The 20337-nt window shown below is 38.3% G+C and overlaps 1 protein-coding gene across 5 annotated transcripts in view; it reads left to right on the forward strand.

Moving 5' to 3' along the window:
• EPB41L4A (erythrocyte membrane protein band 4.1 like 4A) overlaps nucleotides 1–20337 on the forward strand; it is a 322974-nt gene that overhangs the window by 69478 nt on the left and 233159 nt on the right. Inside the window, exon 1 of one of the 5 annotated variants that reach the window (XM_077138976.1) lies at nucleotides 5771–7052. The exons of the other annotated variants lie outside the window; for them this stretch is intronic. The gene's annotated coding sequence lies outside the window, so the exon portion shown is untranslated. Of the gene's footprint in view, nucleotides 1–5770; nucleotides 7053–20337 lie in introns of those variants that run through there. 5 annotated transcript variants of the gene reach the window in all.

The following is a 20337-nucleotide window of genomic DNA, read 5'->3' on the forward strand; positions in this document are numbered from 1 at the left end:
AATCCTTGAGCTGAACATTCTGAAATCTGATGCTAAAGTCTTATAAAAAAAAGCAACAGGCAAACCTGAATTGAGGGATGTTGTACAAAACATCCAACCAGTACTTGTCAAAACTGTCGAGCTCACCAAAATCAAGGACAGTGTGAGAAACTGCCACAGATCCACGAAGGCTAAGGAGATATGACTGTGTAATTTGTGTTCTGGATGGAATCCTGAGATTATGGAAAAGCTCATGAAAGCCAAATAAAATGTGAGCTTAGATAATAGTAACGTACTGATATTGGTTCCTTAGTTTTAACAAATGTTCTGGAGTAATATAGGATGTTAAGAATAGAAGAAACTGGGTTCCTTGGGATATAGAAAGTCTACTATCTTTGTAACTTTTCTGCAAATCTTAAACTATTCTAAAATAAAAGGTTTATTTAAAAGTATGCCAGTGTCTGCAGTGCATGGTAGCCCAGTGTAGAATTCTCGTCAGCCAAGTTGAGGATGTGGGTCCAATTCACGGACCTTGCACCACCAAAAAAAAATCTGTCTGTCTATCTCTCTGTCTGTCTATCTATCTATCTATTATATATGTATATACACACACATACCCACACACACCAGTGTCTAGGTGGGTTGATATTAAATCAGAAATACTTTATGTTAAATACATTATGTTAAAACATTGGCATAATTTTTTTTCTATTTAACAATATTTGAGAAAATTAACAGACCCAATTCTATGCTTCTGACCCCAAATGAAGCATAGAATTCATGAAATTTTTCTGCATCATTCAGACCTATATTTGTTTGGGATATTTATTTATAATTCAACAAACATTTGTGCCAGAAACTAAGCTAAGCTTTGAAAATATAGCACTTAGCAAGATAGATAAACTTCTTTGCAGTTGAGAAATAGGTATCTTTTATTTTATTTTCTAGATATTTATCTTGATTCTTTATTTTAGATACATTCCACCATAACATGTAGTATTGTATGCTCACATTGGGTACTAAAAGTTCTATGAATAATAGGGCATATGCAATAAATCACATTTTTACCTAATGTACACGTTGCATATTTATTTTGTAGTTTATGTTTAGTTTAGGAGATGAAATTAGATTTAGGAATTATCCTTAATTTTAAATAGAGATTAAAAATATGAATTGGGAAATATTTGTGCTATAAATTTATTAAATGTAGTAATTAGTACAAAAACTACTAAAAATCTGAGAATGAGTTTTAGGTGTTTTCTCAAGGGCGGACTTAGAAGGAAAGCCTTCTTAAGAAGTCTAACCAGGTATTATATAATTCTTGACACAAACTGGTGTCATAGGTAAAGATACAGAAGAATATTAAGAAATTTTGTGAGCCTTATTAGTTTGATAGGGGAAACAAGCTGCACATGATTTCCTTTTGAGTACAACACTCACGCAAACAGAGGCCCTTCACCCCCCAGATTTGAGGTTCTTTCTCAGACTATTTTTTTTATACTTCCTGTGAGAATGTCCTCTTATCATGGAGGAATTTGGTTTATAATACCAATATTATTGATGAGAAATTTAATGGTAGTAGCAGCAATTCTAGCTTGAGATGATAAAACTGAAATTTGAGCACTAACTATAATGTGACCATTGATAAATGTTCTACATGTAATAAATATGTGCATAAAAATATTGGCACAGGTTCATTATCACCTTTCCCAGAGTCCGTGCTGAATGTACTGCTTTTTGAAAAGTAAACTCCATTACTGAATACTTTTAAAAATTTCTCACATATGAAAATATGGAACTAGTGGTTTCGGGTTGGTTTAAAGTGAATGTCAGATGTAGGGGGAAAATATTAAGGTGTAATTTTAATAGAAACCACTGAACATACATACATCTGTGCTGTATAATAGTTTAAACTATAAACTTGATATTTAAAATTTTAAGTTAAAATATAATAAAGATATAGATAAAGCATTCTACTACTTTTAGAAAAAAATCACAAACTATTAGCTCAGATTTCGGATTACCCCTCAGACCTTTACATCATTTATGTTGCATTCAGTACTGTTTTGAAAATGATGACTTGTCTTAGGAATGGTAATAAATTGAAGAGAGGGGTAAAAATCATTGTTAATGATTACTTTAAGGAACTTTAGTTGAATGCCGGAGACTTTTATCTGTTGTTCCCAAGGTTTAATTTTGGACAGTGTCAACATTAACGTTTATAGAATTTATATTAATGGTAAACTGAGGTCAGTGTTTGGTTGACTTTTAAAATTAGTTCTCTGTTTGTTTTATAAACTTAAAACAGGATCCTTAGTCTAATGGTAGGCTAACTCATTTAGTCTGGTGTTGCCAACAAGCCTAATAATTTAAAATAGTTACTTTGATGGCTTGGTTTATCAAGAAACCAGCAAAATGTAAACATTGCATTTTTAGAATCAGAATCACCTATTTATTTTAGTAATTACTTAAAAAAAATATATTGATCTTTGTCACCCTAGGTAAAGTAACATTTTGTCTTCTTTTTTTAACATGTACATTTAACTAATTTTTCATATAGTATTAGACATGGATTTTGAGGTGGAAAGTGAGAATGCAATAGCAAAATCACTAAAGGTAATTTATTTATTTAAAATAGTATATGATGTATATGTGAAACTCATCAAGGCTTTCAAAGACATTTTTCCTATCCATCCTTGAAACTGAGACTGGAAGTGTTTTAAATTCAAACATGTATAGGATTAGAGAATTTAAGGAAGCCAAAGATTTTGACATCAGCTATGTTAGGTACTTGGGTGTCACTGGCTATGTGGAAGGATGTAAGTTTCTCTAAGTTAAGCACTCACTGAAAATTTAATGAATTACTTAACCTGGTTGTTCTTTACCTTTGTTGGATCACAGACCCATTAGAGAAGCTGAATAAAATTCTGAATTCTCTTCTAAGAAATATGTACGTACACATTAATCTTTTAAAAACAATTTTATTATGTTATAAGTGCAACAAAGTACACAAATCTTAAATGTACAGCTGAATGAAGTTTTATATATAGATACCATTGTGTCGCCATTGTCTAGCTCATGATACAGAATGTACCATGGAGAAGCTCCCTTGTGTCCTTTCCATACAGTAGTTCTCTCCTCACTCAGTGATAAATCATTATATTGACTTTTAGCACTGTAGATTAATTATGCCTGTTTTGTACATTATATAAATAGAATAATGTGTGCTTTTTTTTCATGTCTGATGATCTCTTTCACTTAAAATTATGCTCTGGGATTCTTTCATATTATTGCCTGTAGTAGAAGTTCTTCATTTAGTTTTGTTTCATTTTAATTTTTGTGTGATATGCCATAGTATGAATTTGTGCTGCTTTGAAGAGATTTATGTACCCTAGAAAGTCATGTTTTAATCCTGATCAGTTTTGTGGGAGCAAAAGTTTCTTGTAATCCCTATTTAGTACTATAGGTTGGAAGCTTGATTGGGTTATCTCCACGGAGATGTGACTCATTCAGTTGTGGGATAGGGTGGAGATGTGTCTCCACCCATTCTATGTGAGTCTTCATTAGTTTACTGGGATCCTGTAAAAGAGGAGACATTTTTGGAGAGAGTGACTTTTGAGAACGACAGGAGAATAAGGAGAATGATGGAAAATGAGAGATCAATGGAGAACAACAGAGCAGTGTCACGAGAATGACGAGAGAACCACAGAGTCCACTCCCAGTGATCTTGGAGATGAAGAAGAATGCTCCTGGGGAGCTTCATGAAGCAAGAGGCGAGAGGAAGCTAGCAGATGCCATGCTCGCCATGTGCCTTTCCAGATGAGAGAGAAACCCTGAACTTCATTGGCCTTCTTGAATAAAGGTATCTTTCCCTGGATACCTTAGATTGGACATTTCTATAGACTTCCTTTAATTGGGACATTTTCATGGCCTTAGAACTGTAAACTTGTAATTTATTAAATTCTCCTTTTTAAAAAGCCATTCCATTTCTGGTATATTGTATTCCAGCAGCTAGCCAACTAGAACAGAATATGTTACAATTTTTAAATTCATTCCACTGTTGATGTACAATATTTAGCTATTATAAATAAAGCTGCTCTGAATGTTCTTATGCATGCCTTTTGGTGGACTTCAGCATTCATAGCTCTTGTGTATATACCTAGATGTGGAACTGCTGAGTTATAGGGTAAGTATATGCTTAGCTTTGGGAGATACTCTTCAGATAGCTTCCAAAGTGACATACCAGTTTACAATCCACTAGCAATATATGAAAATTCCAGTTGCTCTGCATCCATGCCAACACTTGGTATTATCAGCTTTTTAAACTTTTGCTGCTCTGATTTATGTAGTACACATAAATTTTTTTCCATATGGGTACAAGGAGATTATAGTTCTCCTAATGTTCAACATGAGTTCCCATCAGGATCTCAGATTAAGACCGTCATTGCTAGGTAAATGTCTCTGGATGAAATTATCTTTTTAAATTTATTCACAGTCCCATAGGAATTTTCTGTAACCTAGAAACTAAATTGTAAATAGTTAACCACCACAACCAATCCTTATTGAAAAGAATGGGGAAAGGAGGGAGGAAAAATAAATTATGTATGTGTGTGCGGCTGTATATATACACACACAGTATATATGTGTATATGTGTTGTGCTGGTTTGAAACTATGTGTACTCCAAAAAAGCCACATTCTTTAATACTTCTTCAGTATTGCTGGGTGGGATCCTTCTGATTAAGTTGTTTCCAGGAGATGTGACCCGCCCACTTGTGGGTGGGACCTTTTGATTAGGTTGTTTCCATGGATATGTATCTCTACCCATTCAAAATGGGGTTTGCTCACTGGAGTCTTTTAAGAGGGAACCATTTGGTAAAAGCTTTATAGCCCACAGAGCCAGAGACCTTTGGAGATGCAGAAAGAAAACACCCCTGGGGAATCATTATGAAACAAGAAGCTAGGAGAGAAAGCTAGCAGATGCTATGTGCCTTCCCAGCTGACAAAGATGTTCTGGACAGCATCATTATTTCTTGAGTGAAGGTAACCTCTTGTTAGTGCCTTAATTTGGACATTTTTATGCCCTTAGAACTGTGAACATGTGTTCTTGTTTGCTAGCTGCTGGAATGCGATATACCAGAAACGGAATGGTTTTTTAAAAGGGGAATGTATTAAGTCGCTAGTTTACAGTTCTAAGGCTGAGAAAATGTCCCAATTACAACAAGTCTATAGAAATGTCCAATTAAAGGCATCCAGGGAAAGATACCCTGGTTCAAGAAGGCTGATGAAGTTCAGGGTTTCTCTCTCAAGTGATAAGGCACATAGCGAACACAGTCAGAGTTTCTCTGTCATCTGGAAAGGCACATGGTGAACACGGTCAGGGTTCCTCTCTCAGCTGGAACGGCACATGGTGGACATGACATCATCTGCTAGCTTCTTCTCCTGGCTTCCTGTTTCATGAAACTCCCTGGGAGACATTTTCTTTCTTCATCTCCAAAGATTGCTGGCTGGTGGACTCTGCTTCTTGTGGCTATGTCATTCTGCTCTGCTCTCTCTGAATTGCTCTCTTTCTCTAAAATGTTTCCTCTTTTATAGGACTTCAGAAACTTATCAAGACTCACCTGAATGGGTCGAGACATGTCATCACCTAACCCAGCTTAACAACCACTCTTGATTAAATCACATCTCCAGGGAGATGATCTAATTACAGTTTCAAGCATACAGTATTGAATAGGGATTATTCTGCTTTTACAAAATGGAATTTAGATTAAAACATGGCTTTTCTAGGGGACATATGTCCTTTCAAACCAGCACAACATGTAACTTAATAAATTCCCTTTTTAAAAGCTGTTCCATATTTTGGTGTATTACATCTCGACAGCTTTAACAAAGCAAAAATGAGTGTATATACATGTACATGTGTATATGTGCTTAGGTTCACAGTTGAACATATACAGTGAGGACAATTCATTACCTCCCCCATGATGGAAAAAATACAATGTAATCAATCTGCCACTAAGTGGGAATGGTGCATTTTGGGGCCTGAGGATGGGTTTTTGCTATTAGCAGGTTTATGGATTGAAATGTGTCCTCCCAAAAGACATGTTCACATCCTATCCCCTAGTCCTGTGAATGTGAACTTATTTGTAAATAGGATCTTTGAAGATGTTATTAGTCATGATGAAGCCAGCTTGATCATTAAGTTGAGGGGAAACTGGATTCTTAATCCTGTATGGTTCGATTTTTCATAAAGACAGGAAATTTGGACAGAGAGACAGCAAGCACTCAATATTGGCAAGAGAGAGATTGGCCTTCATGAGAAGTCCTTTTTGTTGAATCTATGTGTATTCTCCAACTCTTCCATCAAGACCACCCTGTAACGTGGGTCTACTGAGGAAGCGCCAGGACCAATTAGCAGGAGGTGATTAATACAGTGGGCCATTCTGATGATCTGTAGGGTGTGAAGATGATCAAGATCTCCACATATTAGATTATGGTAGAGAAAAGAGTTTAGCCTTGGGGCCAGAATGCATTTTGAACATGCCAAATAGAAGCAAACTGCTTCTTGTGTTCCTTGCATAAATGGTAAAATATTTTCCACATTAGTAGCTGCATATCAGGTACCAGGGACTGGATTTGCTCCAGTAAAGATGCTTCATTTGGTAAAGCAGTGACATTGGAGTCACTGCGTAAATGGGGATATAATTGCAAATTTCATGAATTAATCTCTCCAGTTCTCCCATGGATATAGAATTTCTTTTGCTTTTCTATCCTTGTAGGGAGGGAAAGTTCAGGGAATTCCACTAGGTTGTTTCCATCATAATAGCCATTATTCCAAGGGCAGGGATTCCACGTGCAAGTTCTGCCAGTCGAGTATGTTTACTCCAGCAACACATTAAGAAACTGTAAAAATAACTGTAGGATAGATCTGCAAATCCATCAGGCCCATTATGAGATAGAAAGGCCAAGAGTGCCATGAATCATCTGACTACATCCAACTGTACTCTGATTGGTAGACACAGGTATTTTAGGTCCCTAGGATTTAGTGGAGCTCTACATTTTCAAAAGTAGAAAGGTAAGAATTGTTCTCTGAGGGCATCAAAGCAAATAGAATGTGTATTTGTTATGCTTTTGTTTCTAGCTCCAAGATCTTGACTGCTACTTTTCAATATATTTCCAAAAAGAGAATCCGTAGGAGGTAGTAGGTGAGGGAGTGGCTTCTTGTGTAATTTTCCGTGGGTGGTGTTCCTGCAGAGCTTGCAGTTGTATCAGTAGAGGGTTTTTGTTTTCCCACATTCTTAATCATCTCAAACCTGGCTTCTAATGAGGAGCCAGAAATGAACTTCATCATATTGGAACTTGTGTGTCAACTGTGGACTCAACTTGTGCTGATATGTAAATATGTTTAACACTCCAAACACATGTGAAACAGCATTTTGAAGTGTGAAACATACTTGTGGAAAAGAGGTTGTAGGTGAATGTTTCTTTTTCTCATGAGAATTAACTTTAGCCTGTAAAGAAATTTCAGACTTAAATATTTTTATTATTCAGGTACTAATTTGGACTTAATGGGTTTGTCTGAAACACTTGATCTGTACGTGCTGCCTTGTTTAATTTCAGCCACTTTAGTTTCATAGGAACTATTTTTGAAATAGCTTTTAGCTCCTGGTAACTTATCTTAATAGTTGCAGATAATTGAGAATGCTTTATTCTTATTTTCTTTTCAAATTGACAAAATGGATTATCTGATAGTGACTGATGAAATTTGAATATAAATATGTGTTCATTGAATTGATTCCTTTATGTGGAATTCTAGAGAAATAGAAACGACCGCAACCTAAGGCATTCGTGGGTAGTCAAATTTCCCTTCCTATAAATTTTTTCTGATTATACTTTAGTTTTATTTCCCTCTGCCCTTTTGTTTTACTACCTGTTCTTACATCAAAAATTTTTCCTCTTTTCTTAGTTATACATGATCATTGTTTCTCTTACTTGAATATATTACACTGTGCTCATTAGTGGAATTAGTATTCTGAGACTTACAAAAGATTTTTACCCTAGTTAAAAAATGCAAGGGTAGTTCAGTGGTAGAATCTTTGGGTTTGATTCCTGGCCCGTGCACAGGCGCCCCTTCCCCCCCCCCCCAAAAAAAAATCAACAGATGGTGCTGCAATAACACATGGAAAAAAGAATGAAATGTGACCCCTACCATACAGCATACAAAAAAATAAATAGCAGACAAAACAGGGTTTGCTTGTAGAGTCTTGGCATAGGGTTTGCAAGGACTTCAACATCAGTTAAGCCAGGTTTGAACTAGATAAATTAGGAATCATAAAGTAGATAATGTTAATCTTCACAGAGGTGACTTTTTCTTACAGAGTTTTTATTAGAAAATATTATTTTCATCCATTATAAGCCTTTCTTGGATGTATTTCATAAATGGTGAACTATATAGAAAGAAAGATAAACAACAAGAACACAGACAAAACATTACTTGCCTGATAATTAGTTTATGTTTATACCTTTTTGGGAAGGGAGGCTGTGATGTTTAATTTTATGCATCAGTGTAACTAGATTATGGTGTCCACTTGTTTGCTCAAACACTGGCCTTGTTATCTGGTGGAGGTATTTTTAAGATGGGATTAGCATATACAATCAACTAGTCATCTAGTTGACTTTTTAAAAAATGTTTTTATTGTGAAATATAACATATACATAAAAAAAGAAAAAGCAATAATTTTCAAAGTACATCTTAACAAGTGGTTACGGAAGAAATTTCAAAGTTTGGTATAGGTTATAGGTCTGCAATTTCAGATTTTTCCTTCTAGCTGCTCTGAAACATTGGAGGCTAAAAGAAATATCAATATAGTGTGTTCTAGTTTGCAAACTGCCAGAATGTGATATACCAGAACTGGAGAACGGCTTTTTAAGAGGGGATTTTAATAAGTTACAGGGCTGCAATTCTAAACTTTTGAAAATACCCAAACTGAGACATCCAGGAATGATGCCTTAATTCAAGAAAGGCTGATGGGTCTGACACAGCTCTGCCAGCTGGGAAGTCACGTGGCTGGCATTGACTGGTCCCTTGCTTCTGGGCTCCGTTGCTTTTAGCCTCTGTTCCTGTGGGGGTTCCCCACTTTGCTTCTCCAGGGCTGGCTTTTATCTCTTGGCTTTCTTTTGCTCTCTCCACGTTCTGGCTTGATTAACATCTCACGACAGTGTCTGCTGGGCTCCACGCATCTCTAAACCTCTGTGTTGCTGTTCTCTAAGTGTTTCTCAGCATCTGTGTCAGCTCTGCTCTGAAGTTTCTTTCAGCTCTATGGTTTCTTCAAAATGTTTCCCCTTTTAAAGGACTCCAATAAACTAATCAAGACCCACCTTGAATGGATGGAGTCACTTTTCCATCTAATCAAAAGGCTACATCCACAATTGGGCATGCCACCTCCCCATGGAGATAATTTAATCAAAAGTTTCCAACCTACAATGCTGAGTCAGGATTAAAAGAAACGGCTGCCCCCATAAGACTGAATCAGGATTAAAACATGGCTTTTCTGGGGTATCCCATATTTTCAAACTGGCACCTAGTGATTCAGCAGTCATTCTCATTTGTTAAATCCTATCTTTTCTGTTATAACTCCTCCTTGACCTTTGCTTCTTCTTTCACTCTATAGGAACTTGTTCATGTTGAAAAGGGATGTCAATATTATAGGATAGCAGGAAAGAATTAGTTTATATTCTTAAAGAGACTGGCCCCTCTCGGTTTCAGGACTTATCTGGCCTAGGAACTCTCTGAAGGTTATAGGTTTCAGGAAAGTAAATTTAATGAATGAAGCTTTTGAAGTCTCTCAGAGCCCTAGGTATTCTTTAGGTTTAACAGGAATGATGTTGTTTGGGGTTTGGAAAACCATGGCAATTAGCAATAGTTTGATGAAGCTTACATGAGAGTAGCCTCCAAAATAACCTCTTGACTCTATGTGAACTCTCTTAACCACTGCTGTATTGTTTAGTTACATTTCTTTCTCCCCTTTTGGTCAGGAAGGCATTGTCCATCTAATGGTGCCAGTGCTAGGCTCATCCCCGGGAGTCACGTTGCACATTGTCAAGGAGGTGTTCACCCCTGAATGTCATGTCCCACATGGGGATAAGGTAATGATTTTCTTTGCAGAGTTGGGCTTAGAGAGAGAGAAGCCACATTTGAACAACAAAAGAGGTTTCCTGGAAGCAGCTCTTAGGCCTAACTGTAGGTAGGCTTAGCTTCTCTGCTGCAAAAATGCTTTTCATAAGGGCAAGCTTCGAAAATCATGTGCTTGGCTTATTATTATTTTTTTTGGAATCTCTAATGTTTTAGAGAGTACCAGGGGTTTCCCAGTTGGAAAAGTTTAATAGTTGCATGTTTTACTCCAACCCCTCAAGGGACTGTACCAATACTTCTTAATTATCAGCTCACCATAGTCTGGGATGTGCCTGAGTATTATTTTAAGCTATACGTAATTACAAGGCCTCATTCCCATTTTTCGTTCCATGTGTTCAGGTTATTTAAATGACCTATCAAGACAGGTTGATTTAGATTATGTGTTACAGAAAACTTAGGTTCTAGACACAATAAACCTCTCTGCTTTTGGTTTCCTACAGTAGGTGAAGCTCTAGAGTGCATACACTGTCATCTTTTACCCTGTATTCTGATTTACTTTAGTCCCAACCAGATTAGCTTCATTTTTATCTCTAATGGAAGTTTGGTCTCTTTTTTGGTTACCTTAACAATTGTTGTATTTAGCAATTCTGATTTTCTGAGCTGCAGACCTCCAGCACTGAGTCTTAGGTATCACAGAGGTACACTAAGTTCCAGGGGGAAATACCAGCTTACATATAGTACAGCATTTCAGACTCAGCATTTCAGACTCTAGAAATACACTTGCAACCCTGAACTAAGTGTGGCTACTATAAGAGCTTACTATCTAGGTTCTAGTTTTCTTATAAGTCTTTTCTAAAATAAACCATACAATATTTGTTCTTTTGTTTCTGGCTTATTTTGCACAACACAATGTCCCAAAGGTTCATTTACCTTGTCGCTTGCCTCATGACCTCGTTCCTTTTTGCAGCTGCACAATATTCCATCACATGTATATGTCACAGTTCACCTTGCTGCTTCTCAGTCATTGTACCCTTTAGTCCTTTCCATCTATTGGGCACCATGGATAATGTCCAAAATAAACAATCCATGTCTTACAGTGTCCTCACTTCATTGTGCAGTCATCACCACTCTCAATTTTAGAGTTTTCATTGAATCGAAGAGACAACCGATAAACACAGCCTCACCCAAAGTATCAAATCTAAACCTCTCCCTATCTCTTTGTCCCTCCTTGCCAATTATTTACTCCTGGTATTGCTGTGATACTGTTGATGTCTTCTTGTTGACTATAGGCCATAGCATGCAATATTGGTTTTCCCCCATACCTCTCTGTTATTGACCCTTTGTACACGATCAGACCTTTAAAGTAGTTCTTGCAAAAACATATGTGTAATTTTAGAGTTAATGGACTAAAGGGTACAATGCCTGAGAATAGCAAGGTGAACTGTGTTGTATGCGTATGATGGAATATTGTGCAGCTGCAAAAAAGAATGAGGATAGATGGCTCTATATAACCCCTTCCAATCATATTCACCTTCAATATAGCAATTTTACTTATAACCCCACTGATGAAATACCATTACTTCTCTGCATTCCCTTACATTTAATTTCAACTTCACTGGGTAACTGTTCACCCATCTCTAGCTTCTGTGTCCCTCTAGGTCTCCTGTATTCTATGTTTAAGCCTCTGAGTTTACCTTTGCCAGAGTCATAACAGTGAAATCATAAGTATCTATTCTTTGGTGTCTGGCTTATTTCACTCAGCGTTATGTCTTCCAGGTTCATTCATGTTGTGATATGCTCAGAACCTCATTTCTTGCTGCATAATGTTCCATTGTATGTATATGCTACATTTTGTTTATGCCCTCATCTGTTGAATGACATTTGGATTATTTCCATCTTTTGGCAATTGTGACTAGAGCTACTGTGAACGTTAGTGTGCAAATGTCTGCTTATGTCACTGCATTCAGCTTTTGTGGGTATATACTGAGTATTGATATTCCTGGGTGATATGGCAACTCAATATTTAGTTTTCTGAGGAGCAGCCAAACTGTCTTCCACAAGTTGTACCATTCATTATACATTCCCACCAGCTGTGAATGAGTGTTTCAGTTTCTCCACATTCCTTTCCAATATTTGTAGTTTCCTATTTGTTTAATGGCAGCCATTTTTATAGGTGTGAGGTGATATCTCATTGTGGTCTTTATTTTCATTTCCTTTATAACTAATGAAGATGAACATCTCTTCCTCTGCTTTTTTAGCTTTTTGTACATGCTCTTTGGAAAAATGTCTATTCATATACTTTGCCCATTTTATAATTGGGTTGTTTGTTCTTCTATTGTTGAGTTGTATAATTTCTTTATGTACACAGGATATCAAACCTTTATCTAATATGTGGTTTCCAAATATTTTTTCTCATTGAATTGGCTGCCTTTTCACTTTTTTGGCACAGAAGATTTTGAAATCCAGTTCCATTTTTTTTTTTTTTTTTTGGTCTACAGAATCTTTCATCTCTGCGAGCACTGCTGTTTTTCTATTTATTTTTTCGAGTTCTTCTTTATGCTCTTCCAGTGTCTTCTTGATATCCTTTATGTCATTATGAACATCCTTGATTAGTTCCACATCCCTGCTGGTGTTTTCATTTGCTCATTTGGCTGGATCATGTCTGTCTGAATCTTCATGTGCTTTGTGATTTTCTGCTGCATTCAGGGCATTAGATTATCTTGATAAGGTTATTTTGCAAGTTGATTTCCTTCACTCATCTAAGGTTTTGTATTTGCTTGGGTTTGTGTTGAAGGTTCCCTTTTGGACTTGGTTTGTCAGTAATTCCCCTTCTACTTGAGGGTCTGTTAAAAGCTAGGCAGATAGGCAGTTTGCTAGATGGCACTTTCTGCTTCTTTTCAGCAGATGGTGCTCTTGAGACACCACTTCTCCTCAGGCTCATCTCTGCCTGACTGTGGGCACCTGGGCAGGGTGGAGAGCCATTGGAATTCCTGTCAGGGCCACTTGTCTCGGTGCTCTGCCAGAGCCGCCAGTCCCAGGGCTGGAGGTGAGCATTGTGCACCTCAGCAGAGACTCTGCTTATGGGCCTGATGGGCCTAGTGGCCCCCAGATTCCTGCTTGGGATGACCTTGGATTGTGGGGCTGGATGTTTTGGCTGCCCCTGTCCACAGTCAGCCTGGAAATGCCTGGTGGCTGGTCCTGGCACATGGTAGGTGGCTGGTCCTGGTACGTGATAGGGTGGCTTGTCTAAATCAATTGACTTTAAGAAAAGGAAATTACCCTCAATAATGTGCGTAGGCCTCATCCAATGAGTTGGAGGTCTTAAGAGTGAGAACTGAGGGTTCCAGAGATCAGAAGGAATTTTGCTTCAAGACTACATTCTGCACTCCCTCCTCAGTTTCCAGCCTTCGGAATTTGGATTCAGGACTTCCACATCACTCCCACTGAAGTTTCCAATCCCCGCTGCCCTACAGGATTCATGTATGCCAGCCTCCAGAATCAAGTGAGCAATTTTTATAATAACCCCCTGTATTAGTTAGGGTTCTCTAGAGAAACAGAACCAACAGGGAACACTTGCAAATATAAAATTTATGAAAGTGTCTCACGTGACCGTAGGAATGCAGAGTCCACAGGGCAGGCTGCGAAGCTGATGACTCCAATGGATGGCCTGGATGAACTCCACAGGAGAGGCTCACCAGCCAAAGCAGGAATGGAACCTGTCTCCTCTGAGTCCTCCTTAAAAGGCTTCCCATGATTGGATTTAGCATCACTAATTGCAGAAGACACTCCCCTTTGGCTGATTACAAATGGAATCAGCTGTGGATGTAGCTGACGTGATCATGACCTAATCCTATGAAATGTCCTCATTGCAACAGACAGGCCAGCGCTTGCCCAATCAGATGAACAGGTACCACAACTTGGCCAAGTTGACACCTGTCCCTAACCATGACACCCCCTTTATATATTAAATGCACACACAGACACACATATCCATATACACATGTACATTGTTGGCTCTGTTTCACTGGAGAATCCTGACTGACACAGAAGGGGTGTTGTGTCAGTCCTTCCATACCCCAACTAAAATGTGGCTTTCTCCTGATATGTCTTCATACATTCCTCTGTGCCCCTCTACAGTATATCACTTTGACAGGGAGTGGTGTCTGCCTTTTCTTATCTTCCCACTGCTCCTTCCATGTTGTTTTCTTTCCATTACTCATTGTCTTCTTTTTACTTGCTCCTCACCCTCAACTTTGTCAATTCTTGACCTATAAGGTCCCTCTTTAACACAGAATTATGCTTTGGCACCCACACCCACTTCTTTCCTCCTTCACCCTGTATTTGTTGTCAGCTTTATAATTCTAACACCCATGTGGAATAATGACTAACATTTAATGACTCTTCTTACATGTCAGGCATTATTTTATAAGCCCGTTTGTACATTTTAAACCATTTAAACCTCAGAACCCCTGTTGGAGGTAGATACTGTCATTACCCCATTTTTGCAAATGAGGTTATTTGCTGAAAGTCACACAACTCGTGATCAACAAATCGGGGTTTTGAATTAGATCAGGCTCCCTAATCCATGTTCTTAATCAACCACTAATATTACTGGTTCTCAAACTTGGCTGTACAGTAGAATTATCTGGAAAGTTGAAAGAGTGCTGATACCTAGACCACACACTCAATTAATTAAATAAATCAGAACCTCTGGGAAGTAGAATTCAAGCATCCATATTTTAAAAATCTCTACAGGTGATTCCATTGTGCAACTGAAGTTGAGAACCATTGTTCTGTTTTCTGCACTCTCCGATTTTAGCGTCTAGCACAGGAGGCTGTATAAGTTTAAAATTAAATGAATTCAAATTATATAAAATAAAAAATTCAGTTCCTCGGTCATATATGGCACATTTCAGGTGCTCTATAGACATATATGGCTAGTGGCTGCTGTATTGTTCTAGCAGGTATAGAGTATTTCCTTCATTGCAGCAGTTCTGATGGACAGTGCTATCCTATGCCATACTGCCTCCCTCCCCTCACACTTTCTTTTCTTCCTTGACCCCATGAACTTAAACAGTCATAGTTAAAATATGGACCTTGTCATCATTGGGAAGTTGTCCACTTTGAAAATTTATATCTCATAAATCCCTCTGTGATCAGAACCTCCTATTCTGTACTCTCTCTTGCTCATTTATTTAGTCAACCTCTCTGCCTACCCATTTCCACTTCCAGTTTCTACCAGGCCTAATTTCCTTTTTCCATCTTCCCTTCATCTTTTTTTTTTTAAATGTAATTTTATTGAGATATATTCTCATATAATCCATCCAACGTATGCAATCAGTGGTTCACAGTATCATCACATATTTGTAAAAAGCGTTCATCACCATGATCATTTTTAAAACAATTTGCATCACTCCAGAAGAAAGAATAAAAGAAAATAGAATGCCCCAGACATGTCATATACTCCCCCCCACCTTATTGACTACTAATATTGCACCCAATTTTAAGACTTACAATAGAGAGATTAACTAAGATGGTGTAATATTATCAGTGATAGATACATCTGTCAGTGGAAAAGAACAAAACATTCAGAAGTAGATCCGTATAAACATGGGCAAGTGACTTTTTTTATTTTGCCATGTAGTTATACAGTCGTTATCAAACATCAGGGTTTACTGGATTGCAGTTCAACAATTCCAGGTATTTCCTTCTGGCATATTTGGAAATGCTAGACACTAAAAATGAAGTATCTGTATAATGGGTCAGTAGTTATAGTCATTTGTTGAAATCGAATTTCTCAAATTACTCCTTCTCCCTCTCATTTGTTCAATCTTCAGGGATACCTGGGTGTATTAGTTAGGGCTCTCTAGAGAAACAGAATCATCAGGGAACACGTGCAAATATAAAATTCATAAAAGTGTCTCACATGACTGCAGGACCACAGAGTCCAAAATCTGCAGAGTAGGCTGTGAAGCCGACGATTCTGATGGAGGGTCTGGACGAACTCCACAGGAGAGGCTCACCAGCCAAAACAGGAAGAGCCTGTCTCTTCTGAATCCTCCTTATAAGGCTTTCAGTGATTAGATTAAGCATCACTCACTGCAGAAGACATGCCCCTTTGGCTGATTACAAATGGAATCAGCTGTGGATGCAGCTGACATGATCATGATTTAATTCTATGAAATGTCCTCATCGCAACAGACAAGCCAGCACTTGCCCAATCACCACTTGGCCAAGTTGACACATGAACCTGACCATGACACTGGGCAATGACCATTTCAACTTCTTTATGCTGGAAAGTGGAGTTGACCTTATGGGGTAGAGGAATGAAACTGGTTGATGTTCTTGGAGAGACTGGTACCTCTGAGTTTCAGGGCTTATCTGGCATAGGATCAGTCTGGAGGCCTTAAGTTTTTGAATTCCCTTCATTTTAATACTCATTCATAGTTAGTTCTTTGTCTTATCTCAGGAGAACGCCCCACTCCTCTCTCTGGTTCATCTCTCCAGCTGGTTATCCCAGCCCCATCTTTCTTCGACAGAGTTTTGCCCAAGTCTTTCCTATCCACCAAAAATGTGTTTCCTTGATTGTATATCCTTCTATGATGATCTCCTTATTCCTTTCTTATTCTGCTCTGACAAACTTCAGCATTCTTTAACTACTTGGCTCCCACACCTGCCACTTTACTGAAACTGTTCTCTGTTGTGATTATTATTATTACTATTATTGCTGAGTATTTGAAGTCAGTGCCACTCCCATTTTCCTGGATCTTTCTTCTCAGTTGGCATCCATGACACCACACTTCCTGGTTCTTCCCTCTCCAGTCACTTCCTAGAATCCTCTGCCCACTCTGTTTCCCTTTAGCCTTTGTTACACTGAACTGCAATTATTTATGAGGATTTGGACCCTTTGTTCTATCTCCTTTATATACAAACCCTCAGCTTCTAGCCCAGTGTTTGGTGTGAACATTGTACTCAGTAAGTTTATTGAATAGGTGAAGCTCTAGTGAGGTTCTGTACAGGGAATAAAGGGCTTGTTTGGGAGTGCCTTGAAGCCCATTCTTCATTTGCACTTGGGCGGGTGTTTGTAGCTCATTGCTGAGAGACATTCTCTCTCTCTTGAATGTTTCATAAGTACCACTGTCACATCATTCATCACATACGATCTCACTTTGCAGGTTTGCCCTGAATCAGACCCCTCCCACCTGCCTACTGTAGCTGACTCCCCGTTCCCTTGACCAGTAATTCATGGGCATCCCATATGCTCTCATGTTGTCTACAGGCAAGAAGCATTCAAAACACCATGTTTTAAAATCACATTGGTTATCTAACAAAATGGTATTCCATGGTATAGAATTTGGGTACATCATTATTATCATTATTAATATTTTGTATGCTGTATGTTAGGGATTACATTTCATTCTTTTTCCACATGATTATCCTGTTATTGCAGCACCATTTGTTGATTTTTTTTGGGGTGGGGGTGAGGGAGTGCGCAGGCTAGGAATTGAACCCAGGTCTCCTGCAAGGCAGGTGAGAATTCTACCACTGAACTACCCTTGCACGCCTCCCCCGCCCATTATTGATTATTTAGCAATTTATGAGAACTATGTTTGGGTATATACAAAGATGAATAAAATATGATGGCCATGGCTTTTGAGGAGTTTATTATTTATTTGGAAAATGAGTATATGGATACTGTAAAATGCTAATGTAGACACAACGTGATCAGTGAATAAAGGTGGGAGGTTTCATTGGAGGTTGCATGAAGGTGTTGACTTGAATAGGACCTTGAAGGATGGTTAACAGTTTCCATAGGCAGAGACTGGAAAGTGAGGATGGGACAGTTCAGGTGGAGGGAGTGGCATGAGAAAGGGTGGCACGAAGTGTGGCATGTGTTGGTTTATGTTAAGTATTTCAGTTTGATTTGAATAGGGGTGTTTTGGTAGATAAATGTGGAAGGGTAAGTTGAAGCCAAATAATAGAGGAGCTCACATACTAACTTAAACAGAATAGATGTAGTAAGTGGTGAGGAAACTTTCAAGGGTTTTGTTAGAGGATGAGTATGATCTACTATTGGGAAGCTGGATCTGACAGTGGACAGTAAGATGGGTGTATTGGTGGGTTTGAGGCAGGCTATCTGTGGCTGGGTAGACTAGGGAGAGGGTGATGGTGGGGGTTCCTCTGCAGAGTGCAGGGGTGGTGGGTGGTACTGTGATGCCTCTTTGCTGTGCCTAACTCTGATTTGAGACTGAGCCTGTGACCTTTGGCCATCAACTTCTTAAACTTACGCCTTTTTCTCAGTTTTTGCCAGTTCAATCCTTGCATCACTGCTTGATTCCATAAGTACTCCATTATGTTCTAAATGGATGCCCAAAGGTCAGACAGCAAAAGGGAGGAAGGAGAGAAGCTCCTTAGTATATGAGTAATAAAAAGCTACGTGAAGGTCTGGAAACATGTTTATTATAAACCTCAACCACAGGTTCTTAGGTGAACCCACATAATGGCTCCAAGGTGCATGGAATGTGATGCCTGTAGGATACAGAATTGGTAGGACAATGAAAAATCTGTAATTAAAATGCAAATACTAGCTTAAATTCTGCATTTAATAAGCATCTGTGAATTATCAGCACTGCCTGGGGAATTGCCAGGGGTCCTCCTCAGCTTTTTAAAATTCAAATGATTCCATCTTCATTTTCCTCATCCTTTTACCCACCATTGCTTTTCCACCTTGGGTGCAAATGTCAACAAGTGAAAAAGGCAAATAATACATGAGTAGTATTACAAAAATAGTATGGCTTTCTGGACCCTCTTAATGGAGCTAGAGCCTTTCGTTTTTTTCATCCCACTTTTGTGTCTGGATGATTACTTGTAGCATCCAGGTGCCTTGGCATTTACTATGCATTTCCTCACTGAACTATTCGTGGATCTTAGCGCTGGTGGCTCTATCTATGTTGAGGCTCAGACATAATTGATTTAAAGGCTTTGTAACCACTTTTAGCTTGGGATTAGGTCAGGGGTATGGCCCTATTAACTCAAAATGCTGGACATAAGGTACCCAGCCCGTATTAGTTAGGGTTCTCTAGAGAAACAGATTCAACAGTAAATACTCGCAAGTATAAAATTTATAAAAGTATCTCATGTGACCATGGGAACGCAGAGTCCATAATCCACAGGGCAGGCTGTAAAGCTGACGATTCCAGTGGAGGGTCTGGATGAACTCCATAGGAGAGGCTCACCAGCCGAAGCAGGAAGAAAGCCTGTCTCTTCTGAATCCTCCTTAAAAGGCTTCCAGTGATTAGATTAAGCATCACTCATTGCAGAAGACACTCCCCTTGGCTGATTACAAAATGGAATCAACTGTGGATGCAGCTGACGTGATCATGATTTAATTCTATGAAATGTCCTCATAGCAACAGACAGGTCAGCACTTGTCCAACCAGACAAACAGGTACCACCACTTGGCCAAGTTGACACATGAACCTGACCATAACACAGCCCCAGACCCTCCTCATTGGTATGTAGAAAAGTTGTAAAGAACACTGGGGATTTAAGAACCTGTGTAGATATACCTCTCCTTTCAAAGTCATAGCTTGAGAAGCCTCAGATGGGATTTCTGTGTTCACTGATAAAATAGGGAAAAGGTGATTTGCATGATTTTTTTGCATTAAAATTTATTTTGGGTTCTTTTAGGTTATAGCTGTAAAAAAACGTAATAATGTTACATGTGTTGTTTGGTACATTTCTGTAGTGTGGGATATAGCAGCCATGTTTCTGCTTATGAACTCCTTGTGCTAACATTTTTCATGGAGAACCAGAAGAATGATCTGTTCTCACAGGTTGACTTCTTTTGATTGCTATCTTTTGCTTTCTTTTGTTAGGTAAAAACATAAATTTATCTAATTCGAAGACTTTTTCTGCCAGGGTTTGATGGAAATAAGCACATAGTTTTATCTGTGTAAATAAGTGATATGGTATCCAGAAACATTGGAAATCTTGGAAAGCGAGAGCAAAAATAATTGTGGAGTATTGTCACTAATAGTCTTGCTCCTTGGATATCTGTTAATCTCAGATTTTGGGGCAAATGTATTTATTTCCCATGTCATTATCAGGATACCAAAACTGCTTAAATTATAAAGTTCATATTTATACTGGAAAATGTAGAAAATACAGATTATATTATAAATAAGAAAATAAAAATCATTCCAGATTGTTTGGAATGTGTCTATAC

This window comes from Tamandua tetradactyla, chromosome 21 (genome assembly GCF_023851605.1).
Source record: "Tamandua tetradactyla isolate mTamTet1 chromosome 21, mTamTet1.pri, whole genome shotgun sequence".
Lineage (NCBI taxonomy): Eukaryota > Metazoa > Chordata > Mammalia > Pilosa > Myrmecophagidae > Tamandua > Tamandua tetradactyla.